Below are 16,509 nucleotides of genomic sequence, written 5' to 3'. Positions count from 1 at the left end.
CAGTAACATGAGACTACTTTATCCATGCAAGTTATCCCACCAGCTTCAATAGGACAACTTATTTTCTAGGTTGATCTATATTCTTGAGCATTTGCAGAACTTGTGCTAAAAATAGTTATTGAGGGAGAAATAAATTATTAGTGAATAATCAACCTCAATGTGCCTTCTATGTTCCACAAGGAGAGTGAGGGTTAAAGATTTAGGCTTCCACTCTGCTTATGTATAAAGTATATTCAGCACTGCAACATGCAGAAGGACAGCCTTTCACAGGATAGAAGGGAATGAAAAAATAAACTTCCTTGCCAAAAAGGAAGTAATGTTAGCAGAGATCTTAGCTAGTAATTTAATGAGATGTTTTGTCCCCTGTGCATAAAGCTTCTTCATGTGATTATTTCCTGTTATTGCCTTCCTCCAGATGAATTTAATGTCAAGATTATAACTTTAAATGACTAGAAGGTACACCTAACATCCACACCAGTTCACTCTGGAAGCAGTATACATAGGAAATTGGAAAATTTTGACACACATATCTGCTTCCAAAACAAACAGAAGAGATAATCCATGGACACTGGAGCTTACAGAAGAGTTGGTAAACAAATTTATTTCAAAACTTGAAAGGGTGGCAGCTTGATGGAAGATTAGCACAGAGTTCACGTCCACCTTAGTGACAGACATGGCTTTGCTTACTTCCTTGCCTGCATTAATCCATTTAAATACCCTGTCATTACAAGATTATTTGGCAATAGAGGAACCTTGGACCTGCCAAGAAAGTAAACACTGCTCAAACATGCACATTGCCTGCATATTAACAGGCCAGAATTTCTGGGCATCACACAGGGCACAATAAATTATTATAACACACTTTTGTCTTTTCGTGCTTTCATCTCAAAAGATGTGATGCTACCTGTCTGGCTAGCATCTCATGTTAATAGACTGAGAAGCAAGCTATTGGTACTGGGCTCAGAATTTAGCCACCCAGGCAGACGTGACCCAAGTTTTATCGCACAGTCCCTATCACATAGGGACCACATTCCCAGCTGACCCTGAGGAGTCTTTCTAACAGGTTTTCAAGGACCTGTGGTCAGACTCACATTGACTTTGATGGTTTTTTGATGGCTTTGATGCTCCAGAATAATGCTGTTCCTTGCCATCAGCACAGGTTAAAATACAAGGAGTGAACTGGCTGCCAGCAGCCCACATACAAAACTACAGCTCTTATTCTGCATTTCAGTAGAGTGGGGAGCCCTAGGGCCTCTAAGTATCGGTTTTGTGCATGGAGATATGTGAATTGTACACCCAGAATCATGTCATACATACAATGGAATTTAGTTCCCGGTATATGCATTCATTATGGGGATCTTTGCTATTTCTAAGATTTTAGCCATTATTATTCCTGAAGAACTAAAAAAGCAATAATATTGTGAACACTAAAAGATTAAAGCTGGAATGACCATTAAAGAAGTCAAAGTATGTTACAGTTGTGCAACTGCTTAGACATCCTGTGATTTTTGAGTGCAAAGAGTCAACACTACAGGGCTGGTAAAACTGTTTTGCTTACGAAGTGGAATACTGCCCTTCAGCAAGGAGAATGACAAGTTCTTGAAAAGGTGGATTGCTTTGTTCATTAGTATCAGTGAGGCCCTGCATGCCAAACTGTCTCCATGTTTGAAGGGTTAAGGACTTTGTGCAAGTGGTTCTTGGCAGACACAAACTAACTGCTGAAAACAATCCCATCCGTAAAACTGGCTAGCATCGAGTTTCCTCTCCTTTACCATGTGCTAGCTGGTGGAATATGAATTGTGAGAATTAAGAATAGAAAAGATCTATTAGCTTCTCTATCCTTCTACTGCCAGGCCACGCTTATTCCCTGACATATATTCAGCAGTGCTTTCAGTTTTATAAAAAAAAAATATATAAAAGTTGCATACAGACTTCCACCAGTTCTTTGCCAATGCACAAGCCTAATGGCTCCCAAATTAGAAAACTTTTCTTAACATGTAGCTTCTTCCTGATTTCATGGCATTACCTCCTTCACATGCCCTTGGCAACTTCTTTAGATGTTGAACCTTCTTTCCACTTGTTTCCACTTCTGCCACTTCACCCCTGTCAGATGCTACATCAAAAGAACAGATTCACAGCAGTGACAGTTTTTAGCTTTCTCAAGCTTAATTCTCAAATTTTCAAAGCAGCTCTACACAGAACAGCATGGCTGCTGGTGTAGATGGTAAGCAGCTGTTAAAAAAGGCAGAATTACACAAAGGTATGGTAAGAGACTTCAGCTAGTAGAGGCATGACTGAACCTTTACTGAGGAACAACAGGCTTTCCTGTATGTTTCTACATCTCAAGCAGTCTGTTTACAAAACTAGAATCTACAAAGAAAATACTGCAAGGCAAAATCTGAAGTTTCCTCTTGCTGTTTAGATCTTCCTGTAATGGAAACTGAAAGACATCTCAGTTTTTCCATTTTTAAGAACGCCTTCTGCATGGAATGCCTTCTGCATTCTTAAAATGCCACGTTTATTCACATGTAATTGTATGTGCTAGTTAGAAGCAGCCTTTCTATATAATGTATCTTTCCTGAAGCAGCCTTTCTATATAATGTATTTTCTATCTATTCGTCAGACTGAGGTTGCAATAGATATCCCACTTCACAACAAGCCCCCCACTTCACAACAAGCCCCCCACTTCACAACAAGCCAAGTGCTCAGTATGCCAAAAGCCCAGTTTAAAAGACCAGCGTCTAGAGAGCATACTTGTATTCATTATCTTCCCCCTGCAGCTCCTTTCCTAATACTACAAAGGTGGTAATGCTACAGAAATGAGAAGTATTTGCGTGAGTTATCATTCACAGGTGATTCAGCATTTGATTTAAGAGAGATCTTCAGCTGCATCCATCCTCTTTGATTATGGAAAATGTTGCCCTAGCTGGCATACCAGAAGGTGAGAAAATCTTACTTCACTGCTAATTATCTCCTAAATTACTTGGTGACCTTGGAGAAAGGCTCAGAATGGTGGTTTAGAATGTTCTGACAGTGTCAGATCACAGCACACCCACTAGTGCCAGGCAGCCAGTTGAGCGTGAGTAATACACCTCATTTTGCTGACTGCAAGGCTGGAAATCAATGGGGAGCATGCAAAGCTTATTTTAATGGGTTAACAGAACACAAAACATGGTTACAGAATCAGAAAAGTACAAGATAGGAAAGCCATTTTAGTTCATCTAGTCTTGTGCAAGCTTGCTCCCTAAAACATATTTTCTAGATTGTGGCTGTCTCAAATCAGTTTCTTCCACTTTCTTTGAAGTGTTATATCCAATCTAATATGACCACCAAAGCTCTGTCAATACTGCAGTCATCACTAGTAATAAGCCATGCCAGGAATTAAGTTTTATGAAAGATTTTCACTTGTTATCCCTCTGTAGGGCCAGCAACACAAAATTTCAGAATTCTCCAGGGAGGAAATTTCAGGACCTGAGGAGGAAAGGGAAGTGCTGGAAAAGACAGAACATCTTAAAATTATCCTTTATTAATGTCATTTTTTCAACCACTATGTTGCATTATATATACATTGTAAGGTATGCTGTACACATACTTAATACTTGAAATGAAAAGTTATTTATTAAACACTGTAGATTTGCAGCCTAAATATTGATTGGGAAATCTTCATATGGTTCAAACATTTTCCTGTTTACTTTTTTGAGAGTAGATCCAGCAGCAGAAGAGGCCTGACTTCTTCAGAATTTGTATATTTACACACTTCTACTGTCCATTTTCTAACAGAAAGCTTCTCAGAAATTTACCTTGTACATTTTATTTTTGTTTTGCAAGTCCAGATATATGGTAAAAACATTCCTATTTTGTCAATTTCATGTATACCAAAGTACATACAGTGTACACCCTTGAGTGAACTCCAACACGTTCTTAATGTAAGTATAAATATTTTCCAATTCATCATATGCATAAACCTGTTACACACAACTCCTTAAAATAAATTTTATTTGAGAGAGAAAAACACGTGTTCTAGTTTAAAAGCAGGGAAAAGTGTGGGAGGGAGTTTTCTAATCAGTTCTGAATGGAGGAAAGAGGGGTGCTCTGCTGTCATTTAAAAGATACTTGTGCAAAACTGCCTGTAATTTTATAGTTCCACAAAGACTTATCATAGTTACAAGTATTAAGCAACTCCCAGGTTTTGATAACCATTCCCCCAGAGACTGTGACAACTCCTAGGGTTCACAGAAGAACTTCAATGTCAGCCATAAGAAGAGTTCAGCTTCAGTAGATTGCTGATGTGGTAGGTTAGGCTCCACCTTCAATTGTTTATACTTACGATATTATCTTTAAAATTGTCTGAGGAAATCACTCAGCGAACAGAAAGAGGCCCCAGTAGCCTTAAAGGAAAACTGCCCAGAGTTTTGATTTCGCAGGTTGTCAGTTCAAGGAAGGACACTAAAGGGCCCTGAACTTTGAAAACGTGTTCAGGTTTAAATAAATGGTCAAGTATTTTTTTGCATTAGCACTAACGTTGAATACTAACCAGATACTGCAAGTTTCTAATCACTATATTTCTCTCCACTCCTCCAATGTAGCCAGTCATGATTGCAAGATCCTAATTGTTACACCTTCTCCCTTTTACCCAGGCAGACACATGGGGAAGATAGGTGGTGCCTTTACGTTTTGCAAAATCAAATAACAAGACATTAGCGTACAACATAGCTTACGGAAAGCTTTGTGTAAAGACACTGTAGAACAAGGCTTTAAAGCTTGGGCTGCTAAACTGCACCAATACAATCTGCATGCACACCCTGTGCACATGTAAAATAGATTATTCCATATTGTGTTATTTTTATTCATTTGCATTTTGGTAATGATGACAGTGTTCTTGGCATGCTCTTACCACACACGGAGAAAAGACAGCTTGAACACACACACATGCACACACACGTGTCTTCTTTCATGCAGTTTGGGAGAAGACTGAAACTGTGGCCTTACATAATGTATAGTGAGTAAGTAAGGAACAGCTGAGTAAGATAAAAATGCTATCTCACAACAGTCAAACTCAGCAAATGTAGCTTCTCTTTATTAAATTTTGCTTTTCATTACAGAGAAAGCTGGGCACTGAAATGAAGACAAGAAAATTGTGAACAGAAGATAGGAGCTTGCTCCCAGTTGTTACTCTTCTCTCACCATTGGCTCTACCAGTGTCCAGAGTGGCAGCCTGGTTTTATTTTCATGCACTCAAGTCATTGTTTTTCTCACAGAGCTGCTGAGGAAAAATAATTGTGGCATTTGTGTAGCAATATTGAAGCAGTGAGATAAATGCATTTTCCAGCCAACTTCTGGCAGGCTTTCTGAATTAGTATTAAGGGATTTGAAGTCTCCTCGCCCAGCAGCATCTCTTGAGTGCTGCTGTCCTGGGTTCAGCAGTAGCAGTCATGTTTTTCCTTTGTGTTAGCTGGTGCAGTGCTGTGTTTTGACTTCCAGCCTGGGAACAATGTTGGTGAAACCGATGTTTTCGGTTGTTGCTAAGTGATGTTTACCCTGACCAAGGACTTTGTGAGGCTCATGCTCTGCCAGGGAGGAGGGGAAGCTGTGAGGAAGCAGAGATGGGGCGCCTGACCCGGGCTAGCCAAGGAGGTATTCCATACCACAGCACGTCATGCCCGGGGTGGGGGGTAACTGGGAGTTACCCGGAAGGACACGGGCTTCCGGGTGGGACTCGTTTCTTGGCCGGTGGTATCGTATTCTCTTCCCTTGTTATTTTCCCTTATCATTGTTGTCGTTGGTGGTAGTGGTGGTGATTTGTGTTGTACAGTGGTTGCTGGACTGTTCTTGTCTCAACCCGTGGGAGTTGCACCCTTTCGATCCTCCTCCCCGTTCCTCCGGGAGCGGGGAAGGGGAGAGCCCCGGTGGGGGGGGGCGGGACACAGACCTCGATTGTTGTCAGCTCAGCACCACTCACTGGGAGTGAGTGAACAAGTTACCTGACTGGGTTTAAACCACGACAGCTGCGATGCTGTTCAGTGGACCTGGCAGCTCAGCCTCTATTCTCTGACCCAGTCATAATTCTGGTCTATGGCATTTTATGGCAATACACAAATCTTACCATTCTGTAGATAGGCCATAACTCGCAACAGAAAAGGGAAGACAACAAAACTCCATTTAGTGCAACCAGTCTGGGATTGGTAGCTAATTTTAGGTTTGGTTTTGTTTTTTTTTGTTCCAGATATTCTGGTAACAGAGTCCTGTTGCTAGACTTCATCGCCAGCTTAAAGCTGGGGCCTTGGTACAAAAATGCAGGAGTACTCCCAGACTGCTGAATTTTGTTTGCTGAAAAGAATCTAAATTCTAGCATCATGGCCAGCATCTAGGTTTGGGATCACATCAAACAAGTCAACACCTCTCTAAAAAGCAGTCTAGGGCAGTTGGAATGAATAAATACAGCTCACTTGTGCAAGTCCATTTATTTCAGTGACATCAACCCAAGCCAACCCAATACAGAGAAGATTTAGAGCTTGTCTGCTTTCTTCAGGTTACATCAAGGTGATGTACTTCATTTTGAGCATACCATCTGAGCAGGCACAGCATCCCAACAGATTTCATTTTACAGTGAGCTAATGCTTTCAGAAAATGAAGATTTCCTCTGATGGATTCACTTGCTTATAACAGTGCTGATCTCCATTCAAGGCAGCATTTTTCTAGCAATTGGATGTCAGCCATGAAGCAACTAAAAACTGCAGCACCCCATCTCATGATCACACAAGAAAAATCCTGGGAAGTTCTACTATCTCATCATCTGACTCTTCAAAAGAGCCAGAGTCAGTGAACAGCCACAGCCACTGTAAAGGTGACTCACACTTCAGTCTGACAGGCAGACACACTACACACATGGCACGTGTACATTTGACATGACACTGATTTGATGTGACACGTGATCACTGATCACTTGGCCACAAGCCAAGTACTGTGCTAGTCAACAGCTGTGACAGTAGTTTCAGTGGCCATGATCACAGGTTCCTCTGTCTCACCTGCAGCTGCCTAGGAAAGAGAATAAGCATGAGGCTTAGGAAAGGGAAAGAAGCCTGCATAGCTGCTTCAGTGAGAAGAATAACCACAGAATAGCTTCATTTAGCACACTGTTATTCTAGAAGCAATAAAGAGGCATTGTTAGGGCATCAGAGGACGTCTGTGCACTTCACATAAGTAACATACACACAGGTGACCTCCTGCAAGCACCTAGGGCATCTTGAAGTTGGTGTTGCTCTGCTGTGGCCTTCAGGTGCTAACCAATACAGTGCTGGAAGCCCAAGAAGCAGAGCTGCTGTGAAGAAGGTGGGTACACCCGTTGAATTACAGATATTGCCACTGTATTGCCCTCAGCAGTCCTTGATTGTTACTACCTGTTTGGATGTACAGACATTACTGTATGTTTTCCTGTCTTGAGTCTTTCTGCTTTCTTCCAGATAGCACAGCTGATGAAGATGTGCTTATACGAGGAACTCTCTAGCAGTCACCAAAGCAGCTGCAAGGTAACAGCAGAGCATGCTTTTTATAACAATGATCCCTAGTGTTCAATATCGACCTCAGACCCCAGTTCTTATGTGTTGACTGCAATATTGTCTGGAGCTGTATAGGACACATTGCAGAGAGAAAAAGACACTGATTTTCCAGGCAGTCTGAGTGAACTAGGAGACGCCACCTCCTATGGGAAAATTGCTAGCGATATGGTATCAGGGATGTCTCACATAGATCCTCACACATTTATTTGGCAAAGAGGCTTTTTGACTAACATACTGGGTCATTTGTCCTGGCCCATGTGGTGTGACACCACTAGCCAAGGCCCATGGTTTCCTGGGCCCATGCTTTTGCTGCACCTGCAGTGTGCCTTATTGAGGGTACAGCGGTATGAGAGTGTCCTGGGTTCAGCAGTAACAGTCATGTTTCTCCTTTGTGGTAGCTGGTGCAGTGCTGTGTTTTGACTTCCAGCCTGGGAACAATGTTGGTGAAACCGATGTTTTCGGTTGTTGCTAAGTGATGTTTACCCTGACCAAGGACTTTGTGAGGCTCATGCTCTGCCAGGGGGGAGGGGAAGCCAGGAGGAAGCAGAGACGGGGCGCCTGACCCAGGCTAGCCAAAGAGGTATTCCATACCACAGCACGTCATGGCCGGGGTGGGGGGTAACTGGGAGTTACCCGGAAGGACACGGGCTTCCGGGTGGGACTCGTTTCTTGGCCGGTGGTATCGTATTCTCTTCCCTTGTTATTTTCCCTTATCATCGTTGTCGGTGGTGGTAGTGGTGGTGATTTGTGTTGTACATTGGTTGCTGGACTGTTCTTGTCTCAACCCGTAGGAGTTGCACTCTTTCGATCCTCCTCCCCGTTCCTCCCCCTGTTCATCCTAGCTCAATACCATTCTTCTCCTCTGCCTGCACTCAGTAATTTGCTCCTTTCTCCACAGCCAGCAGGGAAGGGGAGAGCCCTTGGGGGGTGGGGCTCGATTCCTTCCAGCCTGGCACCACTCACTGGGAGTGAGTGAACAAGGTGCCTGGCTAGGGTTTAAACCACGACAGCCACTGTTTCCACTACAGTAGGAATCACTAGCTGAAGGGTTATGACACTTCAAGATACATTCCTTGCAGGAAGCAAAGTCATTCATGCCTGTCCAAATGGAAATGTTCACCCAATTCCCTGACCAGCAGCACCAGCCTGTGTACTGACCCTTTGCAGAGCAGCAGGAAATATCTTGCCAGCCCCTAAGCTTGCCAGGTCTATGAAGTGTCCAGGCCTATGAAAACTGCCTGCAGACAACTCTGATCTGATATTTCATTTGAAGCAGGACACCTCACAGCTTTGGTTCACTGATTCACCACACTGGTTCACTTTGGTTCACTGATTCACCACACTGGTTCACTTTGGTTTTCTCTGCTCTCATTGCCTCTACTATCTCACTTTCATGATACAGAGAGGGAGGTTTATTAAGTGGAACAGTGTCAATGTACAAGATAAATATGTCTAATTGCAGCAAATGCAAATGCAAACCTAATTCATATTTAGCAACTGGCTATTTCTTCACTGCTTCAGTACTCTTTGTCTATAATTTATCAGCCAGGCCTAGATGTGGCAGTGCAGAGCAGGGCTAGTGTGTGCCATTACGAGATTGTGGGGGTCTGGATCCTTCGCAGGAGCCTGGGTGAACACGCAGCCACATAGCAATGCTGTATCAGGATGCAATACAGTCCCCACAGCATCCCCTGTATCCTGGTTTCCATACAAGGGAAACCCAAGCACAGAGGCCAGAATGAAATCACGCTATGCAAGAGCTCCACTGAGTGAGGTGATCATAGGATCAGGACCTGAGAGATAGACCCCGGAGGACACTTGTTCTGTTCTGCAGAGTAAACATAACCTCCATTACACTGCCTCCTGTGTAGTGTCCACAGCTGAGAATGGCACCCCTTACACCCAGACTGTCTGCTTTGTAGCCTCTGCATCTAAGTGGGACATCTGATACACTTACCACTGAGCTTGTATGCTCTCGAGCAGTATCAGCTGCCTAAAGTTATCACATGTAATGTATTATTAATACAGATGAAATAAACCTGTTGCTTTGCTTGACAACACCTCTTCTTTTTCCCAGCTATTATTGGAGTTTCTGAGGCACATATTCTTATGAGCAGCTGTTCCTCACGCACAGGGTTTTCAGAGTCTGCTGCTGGTGGGATTTCAGGTCAATGTAAATGCAGTCAGACACTAGAGGAACAAGAAAGCATGCTTTGTTAGTTCATTTACCCAATAAGATGTGCTTCTGCAATGCCTTTCCAGTTCCCTGATTATAGTAATTTTCCTCTTTCAGCAATTCTTTGGTTTTGCCTCCTTATCCTGCTGCCTTTTTGACTATATCTAAGCCTTCCAAACCCAAACTTCTCTCCTTCATTCTGTCATTCTCACGTAGGTGACCAAACATCAGTTTGCAGATGTTGTGCAGTGTTTAGCAGCAGTGTTCTGGGAAACCTCTGAAACGCTTTGAATGTAAATTTTCTGCTGCTCATCATTCAGATTTTATGATAGCAAAGCCAAACACAAAAAACACCAGTATAGCAACTGGCACTTATGTTAAACTAGGGGAATATACTGCCTATATGCAGATTTTTTTGAAATCAATGAAGCTTGAGTTACTACTGCGAAAATTCAACATGCACAAAAGTCCCTATGTACAATCAATACTGACCAAAAAAATTAATTTTCTTTCCTGTGCTGTCCATGCTGCTAGAACGTGGTTATACAACACTGAAATCAACTGAAAGTATTTATCAAGAGTTAAAGGAAGACCAAATTATATTACAAACTTTTTCTTTTGAACTAGAAGAGGAAGCCAAATGTAAATGCAGACCTAAATATATACTTTAAATTAATCATGACTTTGCACATAAATCGCACTATTTACACATACTGTCATAGTAACTATCCAGCCTACAGCAGCACCACCTACAAATTTTTAACCAATACACATCAAATACACATTGCTTATGTCATTGTTAAGGTCCCAGGCCTACAGCAAACCCTGAAAGCTCCACTCCTCCAGAATAAAATTAGCTACAGATGTCTCTCAAGTCGTTTTTGCTCAGTGAATGCCATATATTGTGAAGAAAAAATACAGTGTATTGGATAACATCATAAAACATCTGTATTGTTTCACTGACAAAGAACCTTTTCAGATGATGATGAAAAGCTTTAATGGTTAATGCTCAGAAGAGGAACCAACAGATACGTGGAAGAAAAGGGTAGGTAGTTGAGCCAACCTCCAGCACCCCACTGCAGATAACTCCAAGTCATCTTGTATACCGGGTGCAAGTCTCCAAGCTATGCATTTTTGCTAAGCATTCATCTACATGGAGAAATCTGAAGGTCAAACAATGCTGGTATTATTAACTCAGTAGAGCTATATCAGTATAAATCCTTACATGAACACTCTCCTTCCTGACTAAGACTGCTCACACGGGAATTTATTCCAGCATAACTATAGCAGTATAATTACATCAGTACAGTTCTACTGGTAAAAATTCCCATCTAGAAAGTGCTGTCAAAATTACTAGAAGAAACAATACCAATTCACCTTAATTTGTTCAGCCACATTTCTTCGCTGCTATTTTTGTACATAGAAAAAGGAAAATAAATTCATTCTCTATGTCCTGCAGAAGGGAGAATTTTCTGCCTTGTCTGATATATTTTTCTGTGTTGACAGTAATTGCTATGAAACCTTAAGAATATGGTAGTTTAATGTAACTCAGCACTCAGAGAATCAAAAGGCAATACCGACCCCCAAAAAAGACTCAGTAGAGCTCAGTGAACTATGATTAAGAGGGAAAATGGCAAATTTCCCGTTTGCACTAATTAAATGTAATCACAGCTGACAAGTAACTGCTCCCTTTAGGGGCTTACTGATTGTGTTTGAAAGCTCTAATTCCAGGTTAAATGAAAGTACAAAGAGTTCCAAAAGGCATCAGAGGCAGCACGGTCACTACTGAAATATTAAAATATAACATCAGCCATTTGACACAAAATCAACTGATTTCTTATCATCTGGCCAGTTCTTGTCATGATGAAAACCCCTGTTCATCCTAGCTCAATACCATTCTTCTCCTCTGCCTGCACTCAGCAATTTGCTCCTTTCTCCACAGCCAGCAATAAACTGTGGAGGTGGAACAATGAACCCTTTCATGGCAAGAAAGAGAAGAAAATAAAACCCCTTTCACTGGACATCTTTTGCTCTTGGTTTCTCTCTTTTCCTGAGACAACGGCTGCCTACTCACTTTCAGAAAAAGAGAGGGATAAAGAAGAGATTATTAAAGTTACAGTGGTCAAAGAGGACACCCTTTTCACAGCACATCTCTTACCTATACAGTTTCAACATTCAAAGAGCTGGAACAACCCTTATCAATTATAAGCAGGCAACCACTTGTAAGTGCTGGAGGATCTCTGCAGGCAGCTGCACATTGACACCATGTCTCCTTGCACACTATGAGGTCTACATGCTCCAAGTCGTTGCAGCGGTATGAGTGCGTACACCCCCAGCTGGGACTGTGGATGGGCTGATGCAGGTGCAGGACCCTGCCCTGCTGGAGCGCAGGTCTGGGGAGTGAAGCCAGCAATCCTCACCTCTGCGCACAGGCAAGTTCTGTTGCACAGCATATGAAGTCACGCATTAATCCCATGTGCTACAGCAGCACAGTGCAGGCAACAAGCAGAGATAGAGCACAGCATATTTGCTTGGCTTGCCAGACCCACTCTAGTGCTGTCACCATCATCATAAAACACCCCCGACCAATGTAAGTCTATATTGGTAAAACTATAAAGCAGAGACCAAGCCAAGCACTAAGGCTTCACAAAGCTGCCAGTTACCTCCCTTCAAAGCATTAACCTAATCATTAGGAAAATCAGTGGAGTTTGTGGTGAGTAAAGGAGTTTGCCCACATGAAGCAACTTGTGACACTGGAGCTTTCTTCTCTCTTTCAGTGGTGCATCAAACGGTCAAATAATGATATCCATAAGGACTCTTAGATTTCTTTTTAACAGGATCCCAACAGAAGCTTACGGTTTTAATTACAGCTGGTAGAGCTGAAATCTGTATTCCGTCCTCTCAACACCAACAATCTTTTTCCATCAGTTTTTGATTTAAAAAGTATGTTCTTATTGTTCCTCAGTGTCTTTTCAAATGCCTGATGCTCTTTAAGAACAGTGTCTAGGCTGTTGCAAGAGCTTTGCTTAAATACTAATTTATTTTCTCCTCCAACATATTCTTTCATTAGAAGAATACTTTGTCATTACTACATGGTCTGGGTCTTCTAAGAAGTTCAGCAGCTCCTGAAAAGTGTGAGTGCTTAGCTCCTCATAGAGGAGGCTCAAGACAGTATCCCTCAGGGAGCACCACAAGGGAGCTGGGAAAAGACTGAATGCAATTCCCATTCAACTGAAAAGCAGATGGATAGCTGCCATGAGAACAAAGGCTGCATCTGCTGGCAGAAAGAACTGAAACTATTCCAGTGTTATGGGCCTGGAACTTTGATTCTTCTTGGAGCATCTTCACATTTATATTCAGCCTCCCAGACTGGAAAAGGAAAGGAAAAAGGAGAGTGTTTTATGTCATCCACAAAGAGAGGCTGGTAGGCCAGGCTGCCTTACACATCTCTGGCTTTGCTGTTTAGCATTTTAGGAAACTTAAGCCTCTTGGGTTTCTACCACTACCAGTCATTCCTTCAGTTAAAATATATGAGAAAAGCAGTAGGATTCCTTATCTCTGGTAAGGATCCATATGAAAGGTGGTCAGGAGGGCTCAAGAAGTTGACTTCTTCAGCTTAAAGGGTGACTTCCTTTTTAAAAATGACAGGAAATCTGTACATTTCCAGCTAACTCCACACCCTAAGAAAAGTCTGATGTGAGAGAAAAGTTAGCAATGCAAATTCAAACACTGAAAGGTTCATAAATGTTAGAATAATGGTAAGAAAAATTCTGAGTGGAAAAAATGTATGCAACAACATAATTAAAGCTGGTAGCATAATGCATAACCTTAAGGGGCGTGAAATGAGGCTGCCTCAGCAGCCCCAACTTTTAAATACTAGAGGTTTCTGTCAGCTTTGCTTGTGGCTGTATGGACTTCAAAATGCCACAGTTACAGTGATGATGAAAAGGGGAACTGGTTAGCACCCACTTTTGAATTCATAAAATAACCACAAACCTTCTTCCTAGAAAACCTAGGTCTTAACTCCCAGCTCTTACACTGCAAACCTAGTCTGGTTGTTGGTGCTTGGGAGTCACAGCATTTCCAATAGGAGAACTTCTCCTGTAAGCTTTTACCTAATTTAGTTAAATTCTGCTGAGCTGATGAATGAAGCCACTATTGCTCCTCACAAATGTACCAGCACCTTCTGTCCTATCTGCTGACATGAGTATGCACCAGGCTCAGCAGTTCAGCAAAAAGAGTCTGCTGAACTAAAGTTGAGTGATTCTCTGTGACGTACATCTAACACAGATTCACAGGCATACCTCCAGCTGTTTGGCTCCTACTACTCCCAAATTCAGGGCGTTATCTTAACAATCCTTGTTTCCATCTGTGGGATCTGCTAGCTTGGTTGTAGGTGAAACTCCAACATGGAGAGATACTACTAACATTAAAAGGCATATTGTTTCCTACAAAGATAGTGAAAAGAGAGAACCAGCTGATGGCATTAAGACTCACAAACCGGACATTGCCACCACTAATGGATCTTAAAAAAACAGATCATCCTGAAATACTTTGAAAACTTCTAAAACAAGTGCAAGACCAAAGATGACAAGGTCAGCATGCCTGAGTGTTGCTACAGTATTTTGTCATTTCTCACAGCTTTGGAAAGGCTTGTTGTAACAGCTGGGTGACTTCAGACACATAGTGTGACTTCTTCAGGATAACCTTTTAATCTCATGAGCTTGACTCCTTACAGCATAAAGTATCTTAAAATAAAACAGAAAAGCGGACATTCAACAGTTAGATCAAACCTCAAGCTTCTCTAATTTCCTCAAAAGTTCTAGGAAGCAGAATACTGAATTCTGTGTTGGTTTAATGACAGCAAAATTCCAAAACTTAACTGCAAGACTTACCTACTTTGCTTTCAAATATAACCTCAAATCAAGTTTCCCAGTTAGAAAACATTCATCTCAGGGTCACTGGAAACTGAAAATGCACGAAAATTAGGAAGTATCCATGCAACCTTTGAAAAAGCAGACGACAAAAAAATCTTTAGTGAAACACTGGAGATCCTGAGCCAAAGAAAACTGATGAAGATGGCGCACAGGTAAGTTTCAGAAAAATCAATATTGTTACTAGCAGATGCTGAGATTCTTCAGTGGGTGGTAAACACTAACATACAGCTCCTGCCCATTCCCTCAGCCAGCAAGAGTTCACCTCGTATCAGACATCCATCAATGCGTGGATTAATGGTGTCATGATCCCCAAAGTTAGACTATACTGTAAGGCTTCACCAAAGTTTTTCGTTTCAGTAAGACAAGCAGAAACATATACTGAAAATCATTAATATTAAATAAATTAAAAAAAAAAAAAAAACAAAACCAAAACCAGCCATCATTGGAGATGTAGGTGAAAACACACATTAAAATATGCAAGGTTAGATAGTCCAGAATTTAATCTGGCCAAGTAATATGCATTGCATATCACAGGCCCTTGTTTTCATGGGTGACTTCAACCACCCTGATATCTGTTGGAGGGACGGTACGGCCCAGCACAAGCAATCCAGGAGGTTCCTCAATTGTGTGGAAGACAACTTCCTTCTGCAAGTAATAGAGGAGCAGACAAGGAGAGGTGCCATGCTTGACCTCGTGCTCACCAACAGGGAAGAGCTGGTTGGAAATGTGATGCTCCAGGGCAGCCTTGGATGCAGCTATCATGAGATGTCGAATTTGAGATCCTCAGAACAGTGAGAAGAGCGTGCAGCAAGCTCACTGCCCTGGACTTCAAAACAGCAGACTTTGGCCTCTTCAGGAACCTGCTTAGTAAAGTTCCATGGGATACAGCCCTAGAAGGCAGGGGGGCCCAAGACTCCTGATTGATATTCAAGGATCACCTGCTACAAGCTCAGGAGTGTTGCATCCCAACTAGAAGGAAGTGCAGCAGGAGGGCCAGGAGACCTCCTTGGATGGATAAGGAGCTCCTGAGGAAAATTCAAATGAAAAAAGAGGCTTATAAAAAGTGGAAGCAAGGACATGCGGCAGGGATGTTGTTCGGGAAGCTAGCGACCAGGTTAGGAAAGTTAAGGCCCAGTTAGAATTAAACTTGGCTGGAGGTATTAAAGATAACAGGAAGGGATTCTACAAGTACATAGCAAATAAAAAACAGACTAGGGAGAAGGCAGGCCCCATCAGGAAGCTCTCGGGAGAACTGGCTACACAGGATTTGGAGAAGGCTGAGGTTCTGAATGACTTCTTTGCCTCGGTCTTCACTGGCAAAGGCTCTGACCACACCACCCAAGTCTTGGAAGGCAGATGCAGGGACTGTGAGAATGAAGACCTTGGGCCCACTGTAGGAGAGGATCTGGTTCAAGACCATCTTAAGAACCTGAACATGCACAAGTCCATGGGACCTGATGAAATCCATCCATGGGTCCTGAAGGAGCTGGCAAATGAAGTTGCTAAGCCACTGGCCAACATTTTTGAGAAATCATGGCAGTCAGGTGAAGTTCCCGATGACTGGGTAAAGGGAAATATAACCCCCATTTTCAAGAAGGGGAAAATGGATGACCCAGGGAATTACAGACCAGTCAGTCTCAACTCTGTGCCTGGCAAAATCTTGGAGCAGATTCTCCTGGAAGGCATGCTAAGTAAGGCACATGAAAACCAACAAGGTGCTTGGTGACAGCCAGCATGGCTTCACTAAGGGGAAATCCTGCCTGACCAATTTGGTGGCCTTCTATGATGGGGCTCCAGAACTGATGGACAGGGGTAGAGCAGTTGATGTCATCTACCTGGA

General features: G+C 42.4%; 1 protein-coding gene and 1 long non-coding RNA gene across 7 annotated transcripts in view; both read right to left on the bottom strand.

The window, feature by feature from the left end:
• TMC1 (transmembrane channel like 1) overlaps positions 1–16,509 on the bottom strand; it is a 133,455-nt gene that overhangs the window by 95,618 nt on the left and 21,328 nt on the right. The window lies entirely within an intron of this gene.
• LOC133278231 (uncharacterized) lies at positions 5,051–6,192 on the bottom strand. The gene is made up of 2 exons (XR_009746485.1): positions 5,998–6,192; positions 5,051–5,395 (listed from the first exon to the last, which is right to left on the bottom strand). It is a non-coding gene; the product is annotated as an uncharacterized LOC133278231 (long non-coding RNA).

This window comes from Pezoporus flaviventris, unplaced genomic scaffold (assembly GCF_033815535.1).
Source record: "Pezoporus flaviventris isolate CSIRO_AGI_PZ_B2104156 unplaced genomic scaffold, CSIRO_AGI_Pfla_v1 ptg000064l, whole genome shotgun sequence".
In the NCBI taxonomy this organism is placed as follows: domain Eukaryota; kingdom Metazoa; phylum Chordata; class Aves; order Psittaciformes; family Psittacidae; genus Pezoporus; species Pezoporus flaviventris.
Note: the sequence above shows the minus strand (reverse complement) of the source record. Positions and strands in the feature narration are given on the sequence as shown.